Source organism: Zerene cesonia, chromosome 14, assembly GCF_012273895.1.
Source record: "Zerene cesonia ecotype Mississippi chromosome 14, Zerene_cesonia_1.1, whole genome shotgun sequence".
Classification (NCBI taxonomy): Eukaryota; Metazoa; Arthropoda; class Insecta; order Lepidoptera; family Pieridae; genus Zerene; species Zerene cesonia.
The window spans coordinates 4,245,955-4,254,402 of record NC_052115.1 but is presented as its reverse complement, the minus strand read 5'-3'; the positions used below and the strand labels follow the sequence as shown (position 1 = coordinate 4,254,402).

The 8,448-nt window shown below is 31.7% G+C and overlaps 1 long non-coding RNA gene across 1 annotated transcript in view; it reads left to right on the top strand.

Annotated features, from left to right (window-relative positions):
- Positions 1-8,448, top strand: part of LOC119832071 — a 91,514-nt gene that overhangs the window by 62,641 nt on the left and 20,425 nt on the right. Inside the window, exon 2 of the long non-coding RNA XR_005287902.1 lies at positions 6,514-6,540. This is a non-coding gene — a long non-coding RNA (uncharacterized LOC119832071). The remainder of the gene's footprint in view (positions 1-6,513; positions 6,541-8,448) is intronic.

The window sequence follows — 8,448 nt, the reverse complement described above, 5'->3', positions numbered from 1 at the left end:
ATCAAAGACGTCCTGCGGTTTATTGGCGATAAATTTATTTAAGCACTAAAATGCTCGAATGTTAGCACTGAACATAAAATACATACATGATCAAACGTAGTAACTGTAAATTTTAAATGCGAGACAATGTAGGGAGTTAACTTTATAGCCGTTAAAATTTTACAACTTTCCGCCTAATTCTGATGTCATTTCCGATTAGATTAAAGTTTTTAGGTTCTTTGTAGTCGTGTAATCAAATTGTAATTATTTCAATCGTTTACTCGGTTTTGAAGCCTCATGCTTTGTGTACGTTAATCGCACGTCTTTGAGGTAACTACATCGTTTACGTAAAATGATTATTTTTACAGCGCATCCTGTTACAGAGTTTGTACTAATGTACCGAATAGAAAATGGTGCCATCATATTTTATTTCACGAAACCATACTATTTACTTACGACGCTTACAATTTGAATGACAGCCTATTACTTTTACTAAAACAGACGCTACGGAAAGATAGGTACCGGCATCCCCTAGAGTGTAACGTTGACATACGATACCGGTCTACAAAACTCATTAGGATTACATTCAGAATGTCTTACTTTGCTTTGAAATTGTATTTATTTATTTGTTTCCTAGTTAAATAAATTGACAATTTGTTTCTTGAACAATTTTTCACAGTATTGACAGAATTCTGCCAGGAACATATTCAAAAATTAATTTATCTTGATGTAGTGTTACATCCTTTCAAAAATCAATGTGAACCTAATTAAATGTGAGATTTTGATAGAAGCTTGAGAATTCACCCCATTTCAAAATAATAACTTTTATAAACTTACATGATTTTTTAGATTATTTAATTTTATTCATTTATAAATCCCCTCGACGAAAGCCTTGAAATAAATTCTGAATTTTCATGAACCATCTCTGAAACCATTCTCGTTTTAGATAAAAAGTAAACATAAAATAGTTATACTTGATCGCATCCTACAATAGACCAATGAAACGATCGCTGTTATGTAATGGAACCGTAAAACATAATTGTTTTGAATCAAAAGACAATCTTCCATAAAGAATTTCACTGTAATACATTTGTTTATTTGCTATTTATTCCATTGAACTATCGTTATTACAAATCGTACAAAACTTGCAAATTAAGTTACCGCAAACCTACACGAGTACACTATTCATTAAAACAAACGAGCGACTGCAAACTGCATAAAAAAGGTAAAGCCCTTTGTTATTGTCTTTTTTGCTTTTATGCTATGACGACAAAAAAAAATTTCTACAATAATACTACTGGATCGATCCGATCGAAATTGACACAATATAGTCATTATGATGGATGCAACCGCCTATAAAGGATATTGGAAAATTGGATACCATAAATTAAAGGGGATACAATAGGACATGAAAGTTCGTTTCAAAAAATTTTACTTGAGCACACGGTTGAAACTGTGCGCAACAGCTAGTTTAAATATAAGTTATAATTTTCAGCATAATGTAAAATTAAATTCTTTACACAATATACCTTTGTTGGACAATATAGTCTTAAAGATTACGTCATTGTCAGATAATCCCTAGTACCCACAGCAGCGACAAGAATGGAGCTGTGTGGGTAGTGAGACACCGTGCTTACTTATCGAAGGAAGCCAGAATCAGATTGCATTATGCTATTCAAACAATAATGTTGGCCTTCATTATAACTTTTCAATACGAAACTTTACTTTTTCTTGCAGTTGCATTCCAATTTTATAATTAAAGTTATGGATCTACGTACTTCTATGTCATAAGAATTGAAGGATAGTGTTGTGTTCTTTTAAAATTGTAATTATCTATGTAAGTATCACTACACTTTCACACTACAATCACCACAGCAGCTACAAATAAACGTGAATGTTTTTCCTATAAAGTATATACCCAAGTAAGATAAAAGGCAGACAATGATTTATAAACGTCTGTCTCGAACGCTTTCGAAACATACTGTAAACAACGCAGTAAGTTCTTGAAGAATCCAGATAATTTCCCAGGCGTGACTTTAACGAAATTGGTTCGATAGATTACACATATACTAAAGGGTGCAATATATTTTATTCAATTTGGGAATGAATATTTTAAAACCAAATTGTGTTAGAATCACGCAACTCTCTATCATATAAAATAGTCTACCTTTAAAATGTAATATTATTTACGTTAACAATCTTAAAGAATCAAAGAAACTGAAGTCATTATAAATTTTCTATACCGTTCTATAGAAGGAGGTGTTTATTTTTGTTGCCTCTCAAAACGACTGCTTTTTGATATAATATATACTATTCTAATTCTAGTAGTCCAGCACGCTTCGGCACGATTTAGGCCAGAGTTAAGAAATAATAGAATATAATAGCATTGAAATGTTCCTGTGTTTCGGACGGTGACTGAGGAATCCGTAGACCCGTATCCTTTAATACCTCCCCAGTTTATCCTTTCATTATCATCATCAATCCTTTCTTTATTTTTGGAATATTAAACTAAACTATGACAAAAATCTTATCTCATTCTTATCGTGTTTGAATATTGAAATAGTTCAACGTATTCACGTTTAAGCGATAAAATCTGAATTGAATCACCTATACAGCTGCCAAAACTACCATACGAATACATAAATCACAGGTAGCTTTCAATAATTATTATTGACTTTATAACACTTATAACCGCTGTAAAAGCGCTTATATTGTATTTAATGACTAACACAAATTGGCTGCATTTCCATAATCACAAAACTTTACCGGTGGTAATTGAAATAGCTACTATAAAGTAAATAAGAGCAAAGCCCTTAGCGGATAATTCCACCATAGAACATTTGTTAGTCTGTTTTTATACAATTTGCTGTACTAGTAATTTATGTAAAATAATTTACGAATAACGATTAAATATTTTACTTTATACTGATACATTTTTGTGAAATAATTACGCATTATGTTTTAAAACGGCCATTTTAACCCAGTGCCAACTGCCAAGTTTCACTCAAATCCATTAATTCGTTTGGTAACCTTAAACAAAGTTGCGGAATTTAATTATCGAGGTTGCATACCCAAAGGGTAAAAAACAGGACCCTAGTCCTAAAACTTCGCTGTATATCTGTCCATTCGTCTGTCACCAGGCTATATTTCATGAACCGGGGAAGCTGAACAGATAAAATTATCAGAGATGATGATTTCTGTTGACGCTATAACAACAAACTATATACATATAAAATTGGAGTTAAGCAACGGTTGATGCGGTCATGAAAGAGATGGGTTACCAATTTTTTTTTTTGCAATTACTGTTAAACTTATTTGTACGGAAACTTAAATGTTTCGAGTCCGACTATTAAGGACACAATCAACATACAAATTTAATAGAAATCTAATATTTATAAAAATCAATTACTGTTCGTTAGATTCGCTAAGATTCGAGCGTGGCTGGTCTGATTTTTATAATCATGGTTTTGGTGTATTCCGAATAGTCCAATAAGAACTATACCGAGGCGGGCGGATTAATAAACACTAGGTATATATTACATTATACCTACTACTACAAACAGTTCAACTTGGGCATTTAATAAAGACGGAAATGTGATCCATCAATGTATTTAATATTTGACCAAATAAAACAAATTTAAAATAGATTGGTCTTTATTTAAAAATACAAAAGTGATTTTTATCACTAAATGGTGATCTCTTTTATACACATTGTTGTGATACATCGCAAATCGAAATTTTTGATTTTCAATAAAATGAACAATTTATCTTAGTTGCAAAATCAATATAATATATGGCTGTAGCCTGTTATATTTAGGTCGAACGTGACTATCTTTAAATGAACATTTTTGTAAATACTTGACATTAATTGCTCCCACGCTTTTCATTAACAGCCTCTCGAACCGCTGTTAAGATTTTCATTCGCATTGATTTTAATTGTAACTGTAATATTATTAATTAAAAGCACTATATCTTTTTAGTATTTTTATGTTTGTCACCTTCTTGATAAATGTTAAAATCAAACATGCGGAGCCGGGGCGAGTGGCTAGTAATTGAATAACATTTAGTATTATGCGCATCGCATAGAAACTTATAAACAACTAGCTGCGCCCCGCGGTTTCACCCGCGTAAGTCCGTATCCCGTAGGAATATCGGGATAAAAAGTTGCCTATATGTTATTCCAGTTGTCCAGCTGTCTACGTACCAAATTTCATTGCAATCGGTTCAGTAGTTATTGCGTGAAAGAGCAACAAACACACATATCCGTACAAACTTTGGCATTTATAATATTAGTAGGAGTGTCATTATTGTTATCCTGTTGAAGAATACGAAGGTATTTGAATGTTTAACTTCACTTTTACCTCTACTATTATTTTTTACTTTTACGAAAGTAAATCAATAGAATATATAAATTGTTTGTTTCGTAAAATGTAGGTATACTTATTTATTTGCTTTGCAAATAAACTATCAAACAAACATAAATAGACATAATTATTACATATTATTTTTGGAATAGACTATTAATCCGTATTACAATAGTATATTACAAGGGTGTTTTATTTAATAGATAGGGTGAGCAAGTGTCGATAATTTATGGTATCCAAGTCCCTTGAAAACGTGACAAGAATACATCAAGTCTTCGATATAATGGGAACATGTGTATGTTATCTAATATTCAATCAATACAAAGCACCTAATTCATTATTACAGATCATCCATCGTTTTGCGATAGAACACGGCGAAATTTTCGAATTCAATGTGCATATTGAAAAATAATAGAGGAATTAAATCTATTTGCTTTTGAATCGTCTAAATTTACAAAAAAAATATATTCTCTCAATATTCACTCTCACACAATACAAAGAACAAAGCTACAATTGTATAAAAATCTACAGCCGTGTCGGAACTCATTACAAAGTTTTTAATAAATTGTGAAAGCCGACTTGCTTATGACTTTTGTGGCGGTTCGTAGGTTAGCAATGTTTTTATATTTTAAGAAGTGTACTAGCTTTCCGCCTCGGCTCTGATCGCGTGATCAAAGAGAATTCCCGTGGAAATTATATGTAATGTCTTGGTAAAAAGTATCATGTGTACCTCCCTATATACACCACTATCCTTAGCCCATACATATTACAATAAAATTGCTCCGTTGCGACACGATGGAAAGATAAACCAATAAACAAAACATTCTTTTGCTCTTATAATACAAGTATGATTGTCTATACGGCATATAGAATGAATATTATTCATCTTAATTTACTATCTACAGCACTACAAAGTAGTAATATATCTCTAAATTTCATATACATGAATAAAAACACAGATATATTTTTAAACTGTAGATATATTAACTAAAGTACATGCTGGAAATAAAGTTTCAATGCATTTTCCGAGCTCGTTGCATGTAATGTTTGATATTGTTACATTTCAATACACAATACTGCTTTCTTATGAAACCCTTTTATGAATAACTAATACACAATGACAACCAACATTCTTATTACATTAATAATGCAATTTATCATCATCCATCTACTTATATATGATGGAAGTATCCAAGAGTTATGAGCGATGAGTACACAGCTTTTAACTTTACACTACTCGTAAGTGCAGTTTGAAAGATAACTCAAGGTATCGTATGTTAGAATAACGTTTTGTTGCTATCCAATTTTGGGTGTGATATTGTTTGAAGAACATTGTTTTAATGTTAGTGTGTACGTTTATGCTAAGATATTAAATGTAAAAGAAGATAGATAAAAGTGGTACCGGGAGGCAGCCTGAAATGTAGTTAATTAGCTATAATTGATTTCAGTTCAATAAAATTTATCTCTTGTTCGCTCACGATAATTGAATAATGCCATCTTACGACTTATCGTAATTTAGTGTGATATTGCAATTTTTATTATTGTGTGCGTTAATGTGCCGCTTTTAAAGACCAAAATCGAATGTTATTTTGGTAATCTTAAAATAACACCTTTTGATTTGTAATAACACAAGCTCTATGTATGTAGATTATTAGTATTTTAACAGTATTTAGTCTAATTATTAAGTTTTTTACTATATCTTCTATCCAGCCAATAATAATCATATTTTATCAATTTCAATAAAATTTTCTTCTTCAATTATGTACAGAACAATTCATCAACGCTTAAATCCCTATTGAATATAAACCTATCCAACGTCCAGCTTCAACTGACGTGTACAAATAGCTAGCACTGCGAATTACTTAAAGCCTTGGAAAAAATCCCACATACCACAGCTAATAAATACCCAACTAGACGCAATTTTCTGAGCGAAAAAGTGGAAGACATTGACAAATTGTATTGTGGAGGTGACATGTCTGGACACACTCAATCTGTTCTCGTATGATCTGCCATTTGACAATTTTATTGCTCTCGTTATCATTTTGTATATAAAGTTTACATGGCTTTAGACACATGCCTTTGCCTTTTGTTGATTTTTAGTAATGTCCTAACATACTATTCTGTGAAGTAAAATTATTCTACTAATTATTGTTTTCTTTTTCTGTTACAGGAACATAGCAGTGTTGTCTTATATTATGTGAGTATTTATTTCAACTTGTTTTAAAATTCAAGTTAGCTTTTATTAAGTTTCATATTTTATCATCATCAGCCCTTTTTAATGCCTCGTATTACGTGGGGTTAGGGCCATCCAATACGCTGGCATGTCTTCAAACTTTTGATTCTGCAACATGCTGTTTTCCTCGCGATGTTTTCACGCACTCTCGTATGATCCAAAAACTGAACTACCACCACTCCGCATTATTTATATTGTTATGAACTCAAATCCTACACAATGCCTACAACAATAGCTGTTCTAAAGACCTATACGGTAAATCTTTTTGATTTAATTTGATTAGGAATTCTCTTATAATGTTATAGAAGCGACAGCCTCTTAATATATATTCCTTATAGGCTATTGATTTACCACAAAAATTCAAAAAGGATACTAGGGATAGATGGTTATCAAAGCATTAAATTCGACAAGTCTTATCATAGTATTCCCCGCTTTTCGTATTTAAATAATAAAAACAGTCTTCAACTCAGCAGAGACATTAGCGGAATAAGTGGTGTGTAAAAAAATAATTCATGCCTAAGGTTAAACCATCCGAACCGGCATTACTAGCAGTAGCATTGTAAACAAAAATATATTTTTGCGAAAGTTTTCGCCCTTGATGTTTACGGGATTATGTTATGGTAGGACGTTTTATCGCGACATAAAATCTTCGTCTCACGCCGAATAATGGACTCAATGAAACAAGTTGACTCAATCCCTCGTAACCTCGGCCTGGGAAATCTGAATGTTTATTGGATGTGTTGTTATATTGTACCACCCTATTACCCTTACCTACTCAAAACTGTATTCATAAGTTTTATAAGGCTGTTTCTCACAAATTTGTATACTATATTCACTATTCAGACACTAGATATGTTTGTAATTTTATACGAAAAAATGTGCAGCTTACTTTTCATAAAAATAACCTATACCTGGTTTAGGTTAGGTGAAAATTTGACGAGTAATAAACGCTAGTTAACAACAACCATTCGTGATAAATTAAATGAGAGCATTGATCAAATTTGTGTCCATATTGTTATACAAATACCTGATAAGACAATACATATTTTCGAGAAAGTAGAAATTACTGATTTATCATAATAAATGTACAACAAAATCATTAAATATATAATAGAGCGAGTTAATTAGGAGCGTCGGTGTTCCGCCCTGAGGCTTACTTAATCAAATACGGTCCGCAGCCGAGAAGATCGCTTTCAGGTAAGAAAGCTAACGGCCATTAAACTTTAATTTTTAGTTTTATAGCATTGAAATGCTTTATAAATGAGAAATTTTGAAAGAATAGAAAAAATTTGATCACGAGGCAGGATTCGAACCTGCGTATCTTGCCTAACCGTAGCAAGTTGCTACGGTTAGGCAAGATACGCAGGTTCGAATCCTGCCTCGTGATCAAATTTTTTCTATTCTTTCAAAATTTCGGCCATTAAACTTGTTCTATAAAATTATCGTACAATTGATGCTGTAGTTGTTCACAAAATAGATTTTTATAAATACAATGGACTATCCCCGGGTGGACGTATAAAACACGGCAATAAAGAAAAATTTTCAGCTGGAGAAAATCTGCTGGTTCTATATGAAAAAAAGTATTATGCCAGAGGTAACTCTATATTGTGAAGAATGTTATAGAGTAACTTTTACATTTACATTTTATTGTTTGAAAATAAAAGTTAATCTGATCTGATAAATATTTTTCGTCTGACATATGAATCAACGATGACTTTCCAGATAATATATATATATCGTAAACAGCTCGTAATTAACTACTTGTTACATAAACTACTTGTAATTTGGATAGACATTTATTGCTAGTTATTATATTACTACTTACTTTGATTAAATATATCAGAAAATGCATTAAAATAGCTCAGCAGCACA